This window comes from Lycium ferocissimum, chromosome 9 (assembly GCF_029784015.1).
Source record: "Lycium ferocissimum isolate CSIRO_LF1 chromosome 9, AGI_CSIRO_Lferr_CH_V1, whole genome shotgun sequence".
Lineage (NCBI taxonomy): Eukaryota > Viridiplantae > Streptophyta > Magnoliopsida > Solanales > Solanaceae > Lycium > Lycium ferocissimum.
In genome coordinates, this window is record NC_081350.1 from 67,373,608 (window position 1) to 67,395,104 (window position 21,497).

The following is a 21,497-nucleotide window of genomic DNA, read 5'->3' on the forward strand; positions in this document are numbered from 1 at the left end:
AGATAAGCAGATAGGCACAACAACACATAACCAAATATCGTCATGAATAGAAACCAGCAAATACAAGAATGAGATACGTCCAGCCACAACTATCAACAGGAATAATACAAATGCGATGCGTGCAATGCAACAATGATAGTATCTCAACCATACGCACACGGACCTATTTGGTAGATTTGTTCAATAGTCATGACTTACCGGGGGACCCGTGGTGTCCATGTACCACTCGCTCCCTAAGGCCGACCTCGGATCACGAGCCGATAAGCTGAGCCCGTCCTCACCCCATGTCAAATGTGCCTTTATGTGTGTGTGTGTGTGTGTGTGTGTATATATATATATATATATATATATATATATATATATATATATATATATATATATATATATATATATATATATATAAGAATATGAATTTCGACGTATTTTCGGTTCAACGGTCAATATGGGAATATCATCGGTCATATTTTCAGTAATAGTGAATACAAGGCACCGTACATGAAGTCATAACAAGACTCAGATAAATCAACTCAACACATCATGAATATGCAACCATCTCAACCAATGAGAAGAGTATATATTGACTCCTTTCTTCTCAAGACACAACAATTTCATCTCAAGTTTCGGTATATGAAGAAATGGCTACAAGTCCACATAATCAAAATTCATACCAACCAAATCATACTTTCTCCTATCAACTTTACTAAATATACAATCAACTAACCAGTGTCTAACTCAAGTAAACCGTAACATACCTCAGATGCAGAACTGGAACAATGCAAGCTATTTCACGACAGCTTTTCCCTTTCGTAATGCTTCAGAATGTTCAATGTCTAGAAATGTAATGCTAAGTGAGTAATGAATTATCTACTCAAACAAGAACAAAAATTGGGGAGGAAAACCCAATTACTTCTACCCTTCTCAAATGGGGGAACTATCACTTAGTGGTGAATTTATCATAATTTCAACCCTAATAATTATACTATTCCAAGTCATGGTTTTTCTAATCAACTCAACCGCTTTCACACAGATTTTAGGCAAAATGTTCCATTTTTATGCGAACCCTAAGTCTCAATATGCAATTTCCACTATTAATAATCAAATTCTCATCCTAGAAAGTGATAATCTACATTCCTAGATGAATATACAACAATAAAATCAACAACCTATCAATTATTTAAGGGTTTACTATTTTCAGGGTTCTATTCTTTCATTCACCATCAGAGGACCTTAAACTAATCATGAAACTTAAAGATAATAATGGAATGAACAACAAAAGGGTTAAGTCTTACCTTCAAAGAGGATTTTCTCCCTAGCCTTAGAAAATCACATCTCACTTTCTTGGGAACTATTTTAGAGTTATGTGGGGGAGTGGCTTCGAAGTTTTTGATATAAAAGTTAGTTTTTGCCTTCCGTCTACAGCTGTGGCAGTCTTGCTGTAGAGGAACTTCTTCCGCTACGGCGGGCCTCACTAATTTCCATGGCTCTAAGTCAATGCAGAAATTAATATCACGGTCTGGTGGCATGCCTGGTAAGTCGGTGGGAAACACCTCCGTAAACTCACACACTACTGGGACTGACTCCATAGACGGACCCTCTGCACTAGTATCACGGATATGCGCCAAATAAGACAAACACCCCTTATGAAATAGATTCTTTGCACAAATAAAGGAATTAATTTTCTTTGGGGAGGGACTAAGGTTACCCTTCAACTCAAGTCTAGGCACCCCGAGCATAGCTAAGGTGATTGTCTTGGCATGAAAGTCCAGAATTGCATGATAAGGAACCAACCAACTCATACCCAGGATGACATCAAAATCTACCATGTCTAGAATCAATAAGTCAACCCAGGTGCCACACCCCATAAGTGTGACAGTACAAGATCGATAGACTCTATCTACAACTATTGAGTCTCCAACTAGAGTAGATACATGTATAGGGGCATCAAGCAAATCACAGAATATATCAAGACCCATAGTGAAATATGTAGACACATAGGAAAATGTAGATCCCGGATCAAACAATACTGAAACCATCCGATGATAGACTGAGATGTTACCTATAATGACTGCATCTGAGCCCTCCGCCTCCGATCTACCAGGGAAGGCATAACAATTGTTTACACCAAATTTTCACCTCATAAAATGCATATTTTAATTTTCAAATTTTTCGAGTCCAAGACGGAGTAAGGATGCCTTCTAAAATTTCAAAACTTAAAAATTCCGAGAAAATTGCAAAAATTGACGTTTAATTATTATTCTGTAAAAATTGACAACTACAAGAAATTACGAGTTATTTATTTTCATAAATGTAAGTAAAAAAAAATGCGTATCCCGCTCCATCTAAATTCGGGAAATTCAACAATTGAAACGACGTATGAATTACGGTTCATTTTTTACCGCATTTTTCACATCCTTAAAAAATTATCCGTATGCCAATATCGGGCTCATTTTAAAGATCATATTTTTAAAACTACGAATTGAGAATTTTATTCCTTACAAATGTTATTTTACGAGGGTGTTTTAAGTTAATACGTCGGTTTGAAACTATGTAAAGATTATACTACATTTTTTTTTTAAAAAGGGGAGCTTAAGTTTCAATATTTCACTTAAACCCCCCTCCCCCCCTCAAAAAAAACCCCTTCATCCTCACAACCAAACAGGCCCTTAACGTCAAAAACAACACAAAATGACTTTTTCTTCAACATTCCCACAGAACGATCGACCAAACAACCCTTCCATTATTTTTCCCTCAATCGTACGCGTATAGTTTGGCACCAACGGTTCAATTGGATACAATTTTTGTTGGTTTGTGACTGGGTGGTATGATTTGCTTTGCTGTCACTATTCTTAGGACGATACTTGCAAAAATTTAGGGATTTTTGGTACGATTTGTTGGAATCTGTTTTCTTATTCATTTTAATTTTGAAATTTGGGAAGGTAGAGATTTTGGGGAAACAAGGGCAAAAAAATAGAGAATCCCACATTTGTTGAGCAGAATTTGGGGTCATCCTCTTGGTTCTATAAATAGAAACCACGCTCCTTGCATTTAAAAGGATGAAAATGGCTTTGAGACCAAAAAATTGTTTCTTATACCATTAAATGGGTTTTCATAACCCTAAGAGTAAGAACACTCAGAAATCCGGTTAACCAGTTGAATTTCAAGGATGTTCACGCTCAAGTATAATTTTTGGAGCTCATTTCCGCTCGTCGAAATACTACTCGGGTGAAAGGTGGTTCATCAACTCCTGTCGCCCCATCGCTGCACGTACAAAAGGTAACGTTTTATGCTTTCTTTTATTTTTGTGCCTTTAAGTGTTTTATGTGTGGTCTTATGTAGTTTAATTTGTTTTGTATGATATTCTAGTCAGTAATGTAGTTAATGCTACTGTTAATGTGATTATTAGTTGCTTTAGTGATTTGGGTAGTAAATTTAGAATGACTAGGATAATAACTAGTCCTTGTTCGTAGGTTGATAGAACCATTCGGGGTTGGCTTCACATAACTAAGTTTGATTCACGGACTGTTAGGATAACACATGGTGCTTAAGAACATATAGACTAGTTAAATGAACAAAACATAGCATAAAAGAAGAAGGTTAACAGGAATCAAGAGTAGCATAGGCGGGAGTGAGCCATAAACAAACTTTTATGAGTTCATGATAGAGGAAGGGAGCAATTATTAAATTCTGTAGCTAAAGGGATTAAAAGAAAGAAAAAATGGGACTAGAAAACTTTAACGGATAGAAGTATAAGTTCACCTTGTAATTGAATAACCTGTTAAACCAGATCACATAGGGAAATGAAGAGGACTTGAAGAGGTTTGAATAGAATGGTAATAAAGGGTCTTTACTTAGCCTTGAAACTGCTATGATTTGGAATGATCCAGATTGGGAATCTGTCTGTTCTTACTTCTGTAAGTGTGTTTAGTCTGAACATTGTCTAGCCTTGGGTAATGACTTTGCAAAATCTTGATGGTTGTCCTGACTGCTGACTTTTTCTGATTCCTTAACTGGTTGATCAATAGATGACATTAGTTGCCTTTCCTCATGTCTGCTCCTGCTTAGGTTATAAGTATAAAATTGGTTCAAGAAGAGTGGTATTATGAATAAGCTATGCTTAAAGAGATGTTACAAGCCATTTCTTCTATGATTATTTACATTGACATTGAATCAGTAAAAAATAAAAGTGTCATGGTTTATAACCGGTTTGGTTTAAGACTGTAATAAAGCAGGCTCTCTAAGAGAGCTTTAAAACAAGTTTAGCTTGCTTTTGGCCCAATTCTGTCTGCTTGTTTGTGGCAGTAAAGAAATCTTTTTGTTCACTCTAAGCATGCTTGGCTAAACCTGAATCTGCCCTTTCCTCTCTTGAGTGTTGAAGCTTTGATGAAAGGGAACTTATTTGCTTTTAAGCCTGACTAAAAGTATATCTCCCTAAAGTTGGTCTAACTTGAGTAAGGTCTTGCTAAAGTAAAGGGGTGGTGTGGTAATTGGTTTGTCAAATGGCTTAGTTAGGCTGGTGGTTAATATAATAGCCACCTTAAGTGTGAAAATCTCTCATATATCCATGTGCTTTAAAAAGGATTGGAACACTGTGTTGTTTTCCAAGTTTACTATTGAATTTACCTAACTTGCGAGAATTGGTCGTGAGTTTAGTTTAGTTGATGTTCCAGGTTGAAATTCCAGGGGTTCAGTTCAGCACCAGCTCTTCTCTGTTGATATCTCAGTAGCTTTAGATTGAATAGCCTTTCTTGGTCCTCTTAAGTATTGTAGTTGTTTATTTCTTGAACTAGCATGCATTAGATGAGTCCTGAAGTTGTATTAAAAAGCTGAAGGTATAATTCAGCCTTGTCTGTTTGTGCTTAAGTGTCCAATGAAGTACTAGCTTGATATTGTGACATGAACATGAGATTAAGGTGTTAGTCTGTGTGTTGTTTCCTAAAAAGTTGTTTGTTAGAACCTGAGCATGAGGGAGCTACGTTTCCTTCTTAGTTCCTATCCATACTTTAACAAGATGAATTGTAAAACTCCTTTGGGATGTTCTCTATTTGAAGTGATAAAAAGTAGTTGCTTATTTGCCTGAGTGAGATGCTTTACTTAACAATTTAAAATCCCAACTTCAGTTGTTATCTATGAAAGTTGAATCTCTTTACATCTTTTCACATAAGCTGCCTCCAAGTGTTTGTTTGAGCCCTTGAGAATCGACAAATGTGGATGTGAAATAGTTAGTTTGTTTGGTAAAGTCAAATCTGTTTAAGAAGTTCTCTGCCCAAGTATACTTTAACTGTGTGTTGGTATAGCCTTCACTTTGTTTGTTGCTGCTATGTTGTGATGACTGAATCCCTTAGCTTATGTATGTGTGCAGCATCCTATGCCTCACAACCTCTAGCTTCCATTGAATATAACCAAGTGAATAAAGTTTCTTCCTATCTTTTGATATAGAAATTGCTTTGTTAAAAGTAAAAGAAATGAATATTAGGTTCAGTCCTGTTAAAGAAAGCTAAAAATAGTCTGAATAATTAAAACCTTATGTGACTATATCTGTCAGCTTTTAATATGCATAAAAATTCTGCTTTGTGTCTTGTTTGTTCTCTTCTTTTAGATAGCTGCTGGTATGTTGATAAAAGGAAAATGAGACAGATCACCAGTTTAGTTTAAATTAAAAAATGAATAGATCACATGTGTGCTTGTATGCTTCCCCCTTTTCTGCACCAGTTTGATCCTTCTTCATTAGTTTGGAACTGGCTTAGATATCAGTAATCAGCCATGTGACTAGCCTATTGTTATTTTCCTATTAAATTTGTTGCCATTGTTAGCTATTTGTTATAGTGATTGGTTAAGCTATTAGGTTAATGTCATTAATTTGTTTTAGCTAGTTAGCACATTTGTCTCCTTATGGTAATCTGTTTTCAGTATTGATTAGCTTAGTCTTTGTGTTTTTGAGATTATTTAAATGTATTCATGTTAGGCCAATAAAAGATTAAGGTCCATCCATCCATGGGGACTAGTTTAACCAATTGGAGTATGACATGTTTGGGATTCTTAACAGACTAGAAAGCAGTTTCTAAAAGTATGGATAGGAGTTGAGTTGTTGAAACTATTCTTACCTTACAAAGTTCCATGCTGCTTCATGAATTATGTTAAAGTGTCTTTGGGTTCTGGTGAATATCAAGGCAGGTCTCATACCTTTGAACATTAGAAATACTGGCTTGGGAGTTTTGTTTGATCTATTATACTCTAGAGAAAATGAGAAAATGGATACTTAGCTTGAGGGTCAAACATTCTTAATCTATCATAAGCAAGATCCAACTAAAGTTGTTAATTTACATCAGGCTGCAGCTTGTCCAAACATGGGAGTATGAAATTTGTAGCTTATAAGGGTTGTTAAAAATGTTTTGTCTTAATTCATGGTCTGCATTTTGTTCTTACAAAATCTTAATTGTTTGTGTGAAGGCCAAGGCAAGCTTTGGTTTGGTTTGTCCTCCTCCGATAGCCTACCATGCCTAAGGTTCTAGAAACCTTTGGATTTTGTTGTGGCATTGGAACATGGATGGTGGTAGCCCCTATTTGCTGTCTTATTTTCCAAACTTGATGCTTAGTCTGAGGTTCAAGACCAGTCTTTAAGTTTATTTTCTCTTAAAAGCATTGAATTGTTTTGATGCCTTCACACCTTGATAACTACTTCAAAAGGTTGACTGCTAACTTTAGTTTTCTTAAAGATATGTAATTTTTTAAACTCATCCTTTACCCTTCTTTTGCATAAATTGGGGAGCTCCGCATCCCAAATGCCATGAACTGGTTTGTTGTACACTGGAGGCTTGGGGCAAAAATGCTTGCTATCATACTCTGCCTTTATCTCTATTGAAACTATTGCCATGAAGTATTGCATCTGATGAGAACACACTGTACTTAAGCTGCTATTCCAAGAGCAGTTTGTTGATTACACTTTGCTATGCTAACCACTACCTTCCTAAGATTAAAATGTTGCCACATTTTGATGGTTGCAGTAGAGGTAAGTAGCCACCTTGTTTTAGTTGCTTCATTTTGCTACCATGTTTGAGTAGTTTTTTTCCACAAATACCTTGCTATAGTTGCCCATAATGTTATAGCATGTTGCTGGTTTGCCATATGATAAAACAATTGCCCCACATAGGATATTAAAAACTGCTGCTATGATAAGTCTGCCACAGCTACATTTGAGTTAACTGTCATAGTGCTAAATCTGTTGTTCCTTGAGAGGGACACTTGCCACATTTAAAGGGCTGAGTTCTGTTGTATTTTGACAAGAGTTTTGCTACATTTTTTAGCTAAGTTTCTGCTCTGCTTACTGATGTCCCTCTTGAGAGATTGTTGAGCCTTAAAATCCCTTTTGATGTGAATGCCCTTATGACATTATTGTTATATTGCTACTACATCTGCCATATTTAGACTGCCCCTATTACTTTGATGTTGTTCTAGTGCACTTGTTATGTTGCCTGTAGCTATGGTATCTTGTGAACTATAGCATTTTGGTTTTTGAGATTTCTATGTTGCTGTCACATTTTAGGATAAACTTGTTGCTTCCCTGTCTACCATTTTGTTGATTTTGTTTGCTGTCAAGCATGCTGATCAGTCTTAAAGTGTTCTTAATGGATTAGCTGTTGGTTTAAACCAACAGACTCTATACTTGATGAGCCTGTATTTTTTTCCTGAGATAACTGCTAGTATCTGAGGCTCAAAGCACTACTTATGGTTGCCTATAGTTGACCTTTTGTTGGTTTCATCATGTTACTACTTGGCAATTGCTATCTATGTGTCACACCCCACCCTTGGTAAGGCGTGATTGGCACCCGGCACCTTACGGAAACCAAGCGAACCAACTTATAACTTGTATTCTCTATGTCTCGAATGACAAAATAAGGCTAAGGCTAGATATGAACGTAATATCATGCATAAATATATGTCCAATGGACCCACGACGCCAATATAACGACTGACAGAACATAACGAAGCTATACACAGGAACTGTCTACAAAGCCTTTATGAACATGACTGAAGTATACAAGTCGGGACAGGGCCCCCGACATGCCCTGAACAAAAATCATACAAACATATATACATCCAGACTCGGCAGCGCTCCCGGGGAAGAAGTGGAGCTCACCAATCATAAGCGGTACACAAGGCGGCCTACGATGAAAGATCCTCGTCTTGTCTATCTACACCTGCGGGCATGAACGCAGCGTCCACAAGAAGGGACGTCAATACGAATGATGTACTGAGTACGTAAGGCATGAATAACAACATATTAGGAAATATAGAACATAACATGAAATAAAAATAACCTGTATATCTGATTGCCTCATAAGGCGGATACCATGCATGCTTAGCTTTCTTTTAAAAAAAACATTCCTCGTATATATATATATATACACACAAAGAATAGTGCAGCGGAACGTGCAGCTTGATCCATAAATAAATAATAGTTCTATGGGACGTGCAGCGCGATCCATAAATATTTTATATTGCTGCGGAACGTGCCAGCCCGATCCATATATCATATTATCATCTTGTATATATATTGCCGCGGAACGAACGACCCAATCCATTTATCCATATATCCTGCGTCCGGGACGATATCCAGCTGATCAAGTGGCTATGCGTATATAACGCCTCACCTTTCCCCTTACCCCATATGTACATATATATATATATATATATATATATATATATATATATATATATATATATATATATATATATATATATATATATATATATATATATATATATACATAAATGTATATATATATATATGATGTATATATATATATATATATACATATACATACATATATATGTATATACATATATATATATATATATATATATATATATATATATATATGTATATACATATATATATATATATATATATATATATACACATCTATGTATATATATATATATATACATATATATATATATAACATAAGTAGCATGCATAAGAGCCCAAGTAAAAGTTATCACTTTATCGGAGTGACGTAAGGTCGATAGCCTCCAACTTATATTATGGAACAATTATCATCGCTCTACGTCACCTTGAAGGAACAATGATTATAAGGTGAGATCAACAACAATGAGTGGAATCAAGAAAATCATGAAATAAGCTCAGTAATCTCATCTTAGCATTAAAATCATAAGCTTTGGAACCTCTAGAATTAAAATCATCATCATCATGTTCATCATAAAAAATATATCATCTTTTGTATCATAAAAAGCTTTTAAGAATCATGAACTTCTAACTTTTGGAAATAAGAAGGTTATGGAAACATATATGGAATCATAGCATAGGAATCATGCCTTTTGAAAGAAAGGGACTAGCCTTACGTACCTTTCCGGTCGCCTTACTCTAATTACTGCACGCTTGTCTTTCCAAGCTCATCGATCTATATTTAAGAGGATTCAACTATCGTTAGACTCATTGTTGTATACTTGCGGTAAGCTTTCAAGTCAAACTATTCTATATCCTGCTGAAAATCGGGCAGCATCTCCCTTGTTTATATGCCTAGCCCGGAATCTCAATTCAGCAACCAACAACAACAACTTTACCAACATCAATAACATCATTTCCAACACCAATATGTACCATAAAACAGCCCATGCGGTGTTTTCCAACTTCCATAACTAACCAACTTACTACATAATTATTTAACGACTTTGTTTCCGAGAATAAATCGGAATTAACGTAAAATAGAAAGAGAGTCATACCTTACTCTTGTTGAAGTAGCAATATTCCCGATATCCGCTTTGAATCCACGACAAAATCCACCGCAAAACAAGACTACAATCACAGCCACGCGCTATTCGGACCTAAACTAATATTCCGTCACTTGAAAATTGCTCACTTTTTTGATATTCTCACACCCTCAATTGTTTTTTCTGGAATTTTCTAGGCAAATATGATGAAAAAAAAGGGGTTATTACCCTTTATTAGGGGTCAAATTCGGGTCGGGGGTCACTGTAGTATTTTACTGTAGCAAGTCGGTAACTGTAGCAATACCGTAACACGCGTTTCTGCTCTGTCAGCTGAACTTGTAACATCCATAATTCTATACTCTGATGTCCTATCGACGAGCGGTTTATTGCGTTGGAAACTAGACTCGACGAACTTCATTTTAGGCTTTTGAAACACCTTGAAACACTTCATATGCTAAGAGATATTCTTTCCTCAAGTTGGACCAAAATCTTCTCACGAAACTTTACCCGTCCTTTCTCCAAAGTCGTACTACTCCATTTCTTCCACTCATTTACTTATAAAACCTTCCGGTATACCTTATATACATCCTTCACTCATTAAATATACTTAATAATGCTTGCTCCTTATATTCCAAAGCGGTTTTACTTAACCCTAACTCAACATACTTATGTTTCAAATTTGATAAGTGCTCTTCGAAGATACGGGGTGTAACACTATGGTTATTTATTGGCATTGCTTGTTGTAGCTTGATCATCTGTTGTTGCTTTGCTCTTAAAGAAAAAAAGCATATCGATGCTATGAGCTGACTCTCACATTCTTGTGATCAAGCTGCATCCCTGTTTGCTACTTAAATTGGTGTTTAAGATGAGTATATACGCTACACTTGATGTAATAGTTGCTATTATGCGTTGCTGCTGAATTATGAAAGAACAGATGCTACACTTGAAAGGAATATAACATATTGTCATATTTTCCAAAGGAACAGATTACTATACTTGGTCTAATACCACTGATTTGACATGATACTACATTTGGGCCGATGAAAAAGTATTTAAATTGAGGCCACATTTTAAAAGAACAGATTTCTATACTTGATGAAAATTTAGTGATTGGAATAGATACTTAACTTGAGCATGCCTAGTCCGGAAAGGTTATCCCTCGGTGGGCAATGATGATCATAGTCTAGTTAAAAAATAGGAACCAACATGCACTTGGCAAGGCAATAGAATGACTGACGGGTCGCTATTTTGCAGCCATGACATGTTCAGGGGTCCTTTTTCCCATATTTGAAAGAAGCATGATTCTGAGCCTTTAGTAATTAAAGCTCCCACGCTACAACAATGAACCCATCCGCCACTAGCCTGCGAATCTCCACGATCAACCTGTCTTGTCTGAGCTCTGCTCCTACCGGGCTGATGTCCACCTCTACCTGATTGGAATTCGGCCCTGCTAGGCTGGGTACCACCTCTACCAGCTGAGTGACCTCCACGCCCAGTCTAAGCACGGTTCCCACCATAAGATCCTCTTCCCCTAGTTGATGAAACTGGAGTCTTAAGAGGTTGATACTGAGCGCCCTGGCCATCTTATCTAAGTCTGGGACAATTCATCTTGAAATGCCCCATCTCACCACACTCAAAGCATTCGTGGTCTAGTATCGGACGCTGAATAGAAATTGAAGAAGTCGAGTAACCGCCATAGTCTGGGACTCTGGCTTGTGAACCCCCTGGCTGACTAGAGGAGTACTGACTGGCCCCTGATGGGCCTCCAACTGAAGCCTGCATAGTTGACTGAACAGGGCGTCCTAAATAGACCTGGGAACTCTGGCCCTTAGAGAAAGAGCCACTGAAACTACCACCCTTTCGGGCCTGCTTCTCTGTGCACTTATTATAACCATCCCCGCCTAACACCTTCGATGGTCCTAACATGATCCACCACCTCTTGGAAAGAATAACCTGAGGCCACAAGCTAAAGAGTTGACAACTAAAGAGCAGTGTTCAATCCTTTCACAAACCTCCTAACTCTCTCTTCCTCAGTAGGTAATAGCAGGAGAGCATAACGAGATAGAGAATGGAACCGAGCCTCATAAGCAGTGACTGACGAATTACCCTACTCAATATTACTAAACTCATCACGCCTCCTGTCCCTTAAAGTATGAGGAACATACTTCTCTAAACGACCTGATATAACTGCGTCCATCTCAATAGAGGCAATCCCGCTGACCTGCACTCCACAAAGGCCCTCCACCACAAGTTGGCGTCACCCAAGAGCTGGAAGGTCACAAACTCAACACCGTACTTCTCCACTGCCCTCATCTGATGGAGCCTCTCATCACAGTCAATGATGGACTCATATGCCTCCTTAGCCTCTGTGCCATAGAAGACTGGAGGCTTCATCTTAGTGAACCTCCAAAACAAATCATGCTCCACACCGATCAACACCGGCCCTACCACTGGTCTAGGAAATACCTCAAGTTCTGGAGCCTCATCTAAACGTGGGGCCACAACTGCAACATACTGTACCCCTGGAGCATAAACCCTGTCCGGAGCCTGACCACCTTATCTCACACCCCGGCCAACTGGAACGGCTGGTAGCACACCTACCTCAGTCAAACCATTCAATAGGTCCAACACTCGGCCTATAACATTTGTCACCACTAGAGCAGCCACTACCTCTGGCGGAGTTGGTGCTGCTGCAACCTCTACTACCTCATCTAGAACTACCTGGGGCTCGAGGGACCCAGCGCGAGCCTAACTAGCTGCAGGAGCCTCGCCCCTGTTTGGTGCAGCTGCTCCCCTTCATCTACCAAGGCCAAGGCCCCTAGCCTGGCCTTCACCATGAACTACGGCCCCAGTGGCCACTCAGGTACCTGGTATGTTGCTGCTCCCACACGAGTCCTCACCATCTGTGAGAGAGTATGAAGAAAAGTCATATACCAATTTGAATAGTCCAGATGCCAATAGGAATCAACTAGCACGAAGAAAAGAAAGAATTGGAATTTTACTAGTGTCCCATAGCCTCTCGAAGATAAGTACAGACGTCTCTGTACCGATCCACAAGACTCTACGAGATATGTCCTTATGCAACGAGATCGAGGCACCTAAAGCTCTGATACCAACTCACCCACATTAATTCCCCTAGTAGGTGAACCATCCCTTTAACTAATTACTAAATCATTTAAACAATCATAAATCAATAGCCAGAATTAAATCATAAATCCATCTAATCATGCCATAAATAAATAAACTACAGAAATTCTATCTAGTACAACCCCAAAATCCGAAAGTCATCGTACAAGGACTATAAAACATAACTGTTAGAATTAATCATAAATGTCTGAAATGAAATAAACATCCAAAATAAGAAAGATCTTCAGGTGGCAAGGCAAGGATGGGAGCCTACCCTCGAAGCTGATCAGAAACTGGCCTCAAGCTAAATATGAGGTCTAGTTGAAGTCTCTGACACACAATCTGCACTCAAATAAAAAGCGCGACAATGTAGTATTAGTGCAAATACTATGTACCGATAAATATCATAGACCGACTAAGAGTAGTATCATGCATACGTTCGTAAAATTAATAAGATAAGAAGATAGGCACAACAGCTCATAACCAAATATTGTCATCAACAGAAATCAGCCACCACAGGAATCTGATAAGTCCAGCCACAACCATCAACAGGAATAATACAAGTTCGATGCAATGCAACAATGATAGTATCTCAACCGCACACAAACGCTACTGGCAATTTTCACTCAATAGTCATGACTTGCAGGGGACCATGGTGTCCATGTACCACTCGCTCCGGAGCTGACCTCGGATCACGAGCTGATAACTAGGCCACATCCTCAATCCCTGTCAATTGTGCCTATATATATATACACACACATATATGTACAAAAATCAGCCAGCACAGGAATCTGATAAGTCCATCGACAACCATCAACAAGATTAATGCAAGTCTGATGCAATGCAATGCAACAATGATAGTATCTCAACCGTACACAAACGCTACTGGCAATTTTCACTCAACAGTCATGACATGCAGGGGACCCGTGGTGTCCATGTACCACTCACTCCGAGCCGACCTCGGATCACGAGCCGATAACTAGGCCACATCCTCACTCCCCCTCAATAGTGCCTATATATATATATATATATATGATCACACTATGAGTTCCAACGTATTTCCGCCTCAACAATTAATATGGAATATGATCCGTCAATAGGTTCAACGTCAATGAATACAAGGCATCATGCCATATATATATGTGTGTGTGTGTGTGTGTGTATGAGTGTGTCTATATATGTGTGTGTGTGTGTGTGTATGTGTGTGTGTGTGTATGTATCTGATCACAACATGAATTCCAACATATTTCTAGTTCAACAATCAATATGGAATATGATCGGTCAATAAGTTCAATGTCAATGAATACAAGGTATATATATATATATATATATATATATATATATATATATATATATATATATATATATATATATATATATATATGTGTGTGTGTGTATATATATATATATATATATATATATATGTGTGTGTGTGTGTGTGTGTGTATATGTATCGATCACAATATGAATTCCAACATATTTCTAGTTCAACAGTCAATATGGAATATGATCAGTCAATAAGTTCAATGTCAATGAATACAAGGTGTATATATATATATATATGTGTGTGTGTGTGTGTGTGTGTGTGTGTGTGTGTGTGTGTGTGTGTGTGTATATGTATCGATCACAATATGAATTCCAACGTTTTTCCAGGTTCAACAATCAATATGGAATATGATCAGTCAATAAGTTCAATGTCAATGAATACAAGGCACCATGCCATATATATATATATATATATATATATATATATATATATATATATATATATATATATATATATATATATATATATATATATATATATATATATATATATATATATATATATATATATATATATATATATATATATACATATATATATATATATATATATATATATATACATATATATATATATATATATATATATATATATGTATGTATGTATGTATGTATGTATCTGATCACAATATGAATTCCAATGTATTTCCAGTTCAACAATCAATATGGAATATGATCAGTCAATAGGTTCAACGTCAATGAAAACAAGGCACCATGCCACAAGTCATAACAATACTTAGATAAATCAACAAGAAGAGTATATATTGATTCCTTCCTTCTCAAGACACAACAATTTCATTTCAAGTTTTGGTATATGAAGAAATAGCAACAAGCCACCATAATCAGAATTCATACCAACCAAATAATACTTTCTCCTATCAACTTTACTACATATACAATCAACTAACAAAAGTCTAACTCAAGTAAATCGTAACCTACCTCAGATGCAGAATTAGAACAATGCAAACTATTCCGCGACAGCTTTTCCCTTCCGTAATGCTTCGAAACTTTCAAAGTCTAGCAATGTAATGCTAAGTGAGTAATGAATCATCTTCTCAAACAAAAACAATAATTGGGGAAGAAAACCCAATTACTTCTACCCTTTTCAAATGGGTGAACTATCACTTAGTGGTTAATTCATCATAATTTCAATCCTGACAATCATACTATTTCAATTCATGGGTTTTCTAATCAACTCAACCCTTTTCACACAAAATTTAGGCTAAAGGTTCCATTTTTGTGCAAACCCTAAGTCTCAATATGCAATTTCCCCTCTTAATAATCAAATTCTCATCCTAGAAAGTCATAATCTACATTCCTAGATGAATATACACAATAAAATTAACAACCCATCAATTATTTAAAGGTTTACTATTTCTAGGGTTCTAATCTTTTATTCACCATTAGAGGACCTTAAACTAATCGTGAAACTTAAAGATGATACTGGAATGAACAACAAAAGGGTTAAGTCTTACCTTCAAAGAGGTGTTTCACCCTAGCCTTAGAAAGTCGGCTTTAACTTTCTTGGGAACTATTTTGGTGTTATATGGGGAATGGCTTCGAAATTTGTGATATCAGTTTCTGCCTTCCGTCAATCGCTGCAGCGGTCAATGTTTCCCAATAGTGGTCTTGTCATAGCAGAACTTCTTCCACTATAGCGAACCTTACTAATTTCTAGACTCCCCATGGCGGCGACCATCGCCCGCTATGGCGGACTCACTACAGAGGTAGTACACCCACTGCAGCGGTTCCATCCGACCAGTGAGCTCTGTTTTTTTTCACCAGATTTTCACCCAAGATCCAACATCAATCCAAGGCCCTACAGACACAAATCAGACATGCATATTAATGTGAAAACATGTTATGGACTCACCCGTGGCCTCAGAATTTCCAACGGAGGTCAAATTTACTAAGTCACCCCTCGACGGAAATAAAATAAGTTTTTCAAACAATGCAAACATACACAAAAGAATAAATCAAAGCATCAATTTTTAGACTTCTAACTCTTTAAGCTTTCATTAAGCTCATTCTTAGTCTCCGAAAGGTACAGGTAGGGTTAAAATGGTCAAAATGCCCATAACGACCTAGCAGGTTATTACACCAATAATCCGGGTTTCATTGCTAGCTTTATGAAACAAGTCTTAAATAAAACTATTTTCCTCATAAATTCCCAATTTCAAGAAATCAAGTAGTAACCCATTTGTAAATTAGAGGAAAGATTAGCATTTGAGGTTGGTTTATTTAGCCTAGAATAAGAATCTAGGTGATTAGTTCAAGAATGACATGATTTCAAGCCAAAAAATCCCTTTTTATCAACCTAGGATTTGAACAATTAGAAAGCCTCCATTTTTATTAAATCTAGTAGATACTCTTAGTAAAACTAAGTAATAAATTGGAGAGAGAATGAAATAAATGGGGTCTAAATGGGTTACCATTTCCAAGAATTCATGAGATTTGCTCCCAAGATGTCCCAAATGGTGGCTGAGATATAGGGTTTCAAGAAAAATAAGGTCAAATCCCGAAATGGGATTTAAATACCATGTCTGCTTTGCGATGTCCGCTACGGTAGACAGACGGTCCGCTGTAGCGGACACGCTATGGCAGGAAAACATCCGCAATGGCAGACTTCTGGAAACAGAGCTTCTTCGTCGTAGAGATCCGTTGGGGCGGACCTACTGTAGCGGTCTAACCCTCGTTGTAGCGATGATCTTAGCCCAGGTGGCCCACACGATTTTTAATTCCTTTCTAACTCAACTGCGAATCAAATTTAACAAACAAATCCTCCGTGCGACTAACCATACACTGATTAGCGATACTTTTAGGACATGAGTTTCATGTTCCTTTAGTAACGGCCCAACGGGTCATTACACATTCATCATTTTAGCCTTCCTAAGCTTGAATCCATACTAGAAATCCATTAGAATCTAAGAGGAAAAATGGGTTTTGATGATAACTTCCTTAAATGAGTTCTAATATTTCTAAACAGAAATTGTTGATGGGTTTGACTAATCTAATCATAGAATTTGATGATTTCATAGCTAATAGTCTTGAATCTTCCATTTGTGTTGATTAATTTAAAGGTTGAAAAATTAGGGTTCATACCCAATTTGGGGGTTTTTACTTGAATCTCAAAATTAACCCATTCTTGAGATATTTTAGCAATTGATTAGTAGGATTGAACTCCTAGAATGTTGAATTGCATATGTCACATTCAAAATGATCGTTTTACCCTCGTGTGTCCGTTTTCCCAATAGTTGAATTTGATTTGAAATATAAGTATAGCAATATGGGTGTTGTTCTTCATTATTTCTAATCTAGAATTCTAATATGATTAGACTTTGAGTATTTGGAGGTGCTACGAGTGGGAAAATCTAACGTGTGATTATTCATGGCTCCTGCTCGGCTGCCAGGTAGGTTACGGTTTACCTTATAGTTAGACTTCAGTTAGCGAGGCATATGTAAAGTTAGTGACTGTTGGAAAAAGCATGTTTTCGTGTATGAAGTTGGGATGGACTACTTAGGTTGGTACTGTTTGATTGTGGCTTGTTTCCACGTGTGTGATACTAGACTTGATGATTAGTCATTTATTCATGGTTGTGAAATTGTATCTCTCATTATTGAGTATTGTTTTGTAAAGAGGAAGGAATTGATATTGATATTGTTATTGTGATATATGTCCATTCATAGCACGATTTGGCATTGATATACTCTTGGTTACATTGATATCTTGCATGCATTCATACTTATATATTAGGATCGAGTTGCGCGCCGTAACACATATATTGGACCCGATTGCACGTTTCGCAACATATATTGGACCGGGTTGCATGTTCCGCAATATATATTGGATCGGGTTGCATGTTTCGCAATAGATATTGGATCAGGCTGTGCGCCACAGCAGGTACATGGACTTCGCGAGTCCTTCATAGGTCATGACTATCGAGGCGTAGAAGTATTCAGCCTGGAGCGTATGTGTATCATTGCATGGCATTGCATTCTTATTTACATATTTGTACTGTTAGATTTGGACTTGGTACTTGTACTTATGATGACATTTGGACTTGGTATTCTGTACTTGTAGTGACATTCGAACTTCGTATTTAGTGATTGTGATTCCGTTCTTGGACAGTGTTGGTTATACTTATTACGAGCATGTCTACCTTTCAGTCTCTTACTTATATAGATATGTTAGCTAGCTGTTATCGGCTTATGATGCCTACTCAGTACGTGTTGTTGTACTGATTCTACTTTCTGCAATCTTTAAGAGTGTAGAGTACGTGGCTGGATCGACCGTCTTCCCCACGAGACTGGCTCCCAAGGCAGTGTTGACGAGCTATCAGGACCCAAGTTACCGATCGCGCGGGCACCTACCTTATTATCACTAGTAGGTGAACCCTTACCCATTAACCCATTAATCATTAACCAATTTTAACTTCTTTAATCATTTATACTTAAACAATCAATGATCATATGAATAAATAAATAAATAAATAAATAAATAATTTATAGATAATATAAGTGCGGAAGTATTAGCTATTACACCCCCAAGATCTGAAAGTCACCGTACAAGAACTCTAACCAACAATATCTAAAGAAGGGGTTTGCTTCTCACTTGAAGCTGGCCAGTTACTACCATAGATTCGTGAAGGGGTTTGCTTGTCACTTGACCAGATTGACTCAGAAGGAGGTTCCCTTTCAATGGACCGATGCTTGCGAAGAGAGCTTTCAAAGGCTCATGACTCTATTGACCACAGCTTTGATATTGGCGTTACCCGTGGAGGGTAAGGATTTCTCAGTTTATTGTGATGCGTCCCGTGTTTGTTTGGGAACTATGTTGATGCAGGAGGGCAAGGTCATTAACTGTGCTTCCCGATAGTTGAAGATCCATGAGAAGAACTGCCCTATCCATGCTTCAAAGTTGGCAGCGGTAGTCTTCTCTTTGAAGATTTAGAGGCATTATCTATACGGGGTCCACTGTGAGGTGTTTACCGATCACCGCAACCTTCAGCACCTGTTCATTCAGAGGGATCTCAATTCTAGGAAGCACAGGTGGATGGAGCTTCTGAAGGATTATGATATCACTATACTCTACCATCCGGGTAAAGCTAATGTGGTAGCCGATGCCTTAAGTCGCAAGGCAGTGACTATGGGCTGTCTATCTCGATTGGTTGCTTCTGAGCATCTCTTAGCCATTAAGATTCACTCAGGCTAACAGCTTTGTGTGTCTTGATGTTTCAGATTCAGGCAAAGTTTTAGCATAAATTGTGGTGAGGTCATCTTTCTTGGAGAAGATTAGGGCTTAGCAGTTTGAGGATGCTCAATTATGTAAGATTCACGATACGGTTTTGAGAGGTAAGGCCATTCTTTATAGTGAGGGGATTCTGAGGATCAAGGGACGCGTGTGCATTCCTCGTGTTGGTGGTCTGATTCGATTGATATTAGAGAAGGCTCATAGCTCAAGGTATTCTATTCATCCAGGGACGATAGAGATGTACCATGATTTGAGACAACACCACTGGTCGAGTCGAATGAAGAGAGATATTGCAGATTTTGTTGATAGGGAATTGTCAACATGTCAATTATGAGCACCAGTGACCTGGTGGTGTACTTCAGAGGATACTCATTCCCGAGTGGTGTACTTCAGAGGATGCTCATTCCCGTTTTGTTTGTGAAAAAGAAAGATGGTACGATGAAGATGTGCATAGATAATCATTAGTTGAACAAGGTCACCATTCGTAATAAATATTTGATTCCTCGTATTAATGACTTGTTCCACTAGCTTTAGGGTGTTTCAGTATTTTGGAAGATTGACTTTAGGTTAGGCTACCATTAACTAAGTCGAGGATATCTGGAAGATGGCCTTCAGGACTCGTTATGGTTATTACAAGTTCCTTGTAATGTCATTTGGGCTTACAAATGCCCCAGCAACTTTTATGGACTTGATGAATGGCATTTTCAAGCCATATCTAGACTCTTTTGTCATAGTGTTTGTTGATGGTATCTTGGTTTATTCCTAGAGTATAGAGGAGCATGAGCGTCATTTGAGGATTGTCCTTGGTTTGTTGAGGGAGAAAGAGCTTTATGCTAAGTTTTTGAAGTGTGAGTTCTGGCTTGATTACGGTATTTGCCATGTCGTGTCAAAGGATGGGATCATGGTTGATCCCAAGAAGATCAAGGTTTTTAGAGATTGGGCGAATACCTTTGTGACGTTGGCCAGTGTCACGACCCAACTAGAGGGCCATGACGGGCACCCGGAGCTAACACACCGAGCACCTCTAAACGTACATCTCATAATCATTTCTGGGTGGACCATAAAGACAGCTCATGGATATCTTAATCTATAAGGACATATATCACAACATAATGACACATCTCTATATAATCTTCAACAATTATACCTATCATCACCAGCCGACAAGCCTACCAAAATGTTATACAACGATATGAACCGGTAGGGTTATAAAATGTCTAACTGCATATACATGTCTACGAGCCTCTACATAGAATATAAATGACCATGAAGACCAATACTAATAGACTGCAGCTCCAAAGTAAGTGGAGTGCTCATGAGCATCCGCTGATGAAACTCCTAGGGGTCAGCTCCGTGTACCTATCTACCGGGAATGGACGCAGCGTCCACTAGAAAGGACGTCAGTACGAGCAATGTACTGAGTATGTAAGGCATAAATAACAACATAAACAAGAATAAAGAAGCATGAGATAAAGAGATAACCTGTATATCTGATTGTCGCTTAAGGCGGATATCATGCATGCTAACTTTAACTTTTTAAAACAACATTATAAATGTATATGTATAAACTGCCCAACCATATAGGTACGGTGTTATGCTTCCCGGCCATATAGGAACGGTGTTATCATCATTAGCCCGCGTCCGGGGTAATAATCTCACGCCACCCACTAGTGGTGTCTGCCCATGCCATATAGACACGGTGTTATTATCATTATCCATAAGCCGCCCACTATGCCCACCGTAGTGGTGTCTGCCCGCCAACTAGGCCCGGTTTAATCATACATGTACATAACATAAAGCATGCATGAGAGCCCAAGTAAAAGCTACAACTCTATCGGAGTGACTTAAGGTCGGTAACCTCCGATTTATGTTATGGAACAATCATCATCGCTATATCTCACCTTGAAGGAACAATTATTATAAGGTGAGATCAACAACAATGAACAATTCAAGAAAATCATAAAATAAACTCAATAATCTCATAATAGCATTAAAATCATAAGCTTTTGAATTTCTAGAAGTAAAATCATCATCATCATGTTCATCATAGAAAACATCTCATCCT

The 21,497-nt window shown here is 37.7% G+C and overlaps 1 long non-coding RNA gene across 1 annotated transcript; it reads right to left on the reverse strand.

Annotated features, from left to right (window-relative positions):
• Positions 1-7,500: 7,500 nt before the first annotated feature.
• LOC132029449 (uncharacterized) lies at positions 7,501-10,568 on the reverse strand. Its single transcript, XR_009407814.1, has 2 exons — positions 10,443-10,568; positions 7,501-7,782 (listed from the first exon to the last, which is right to left on the reverse strand). It is a non-coding gene; the product is annotated as an uncharacterized LOC132029449 (long non-coding RNA).
• Positions 10,569-21,497: the final 10,929 nt, after the last annotated feature.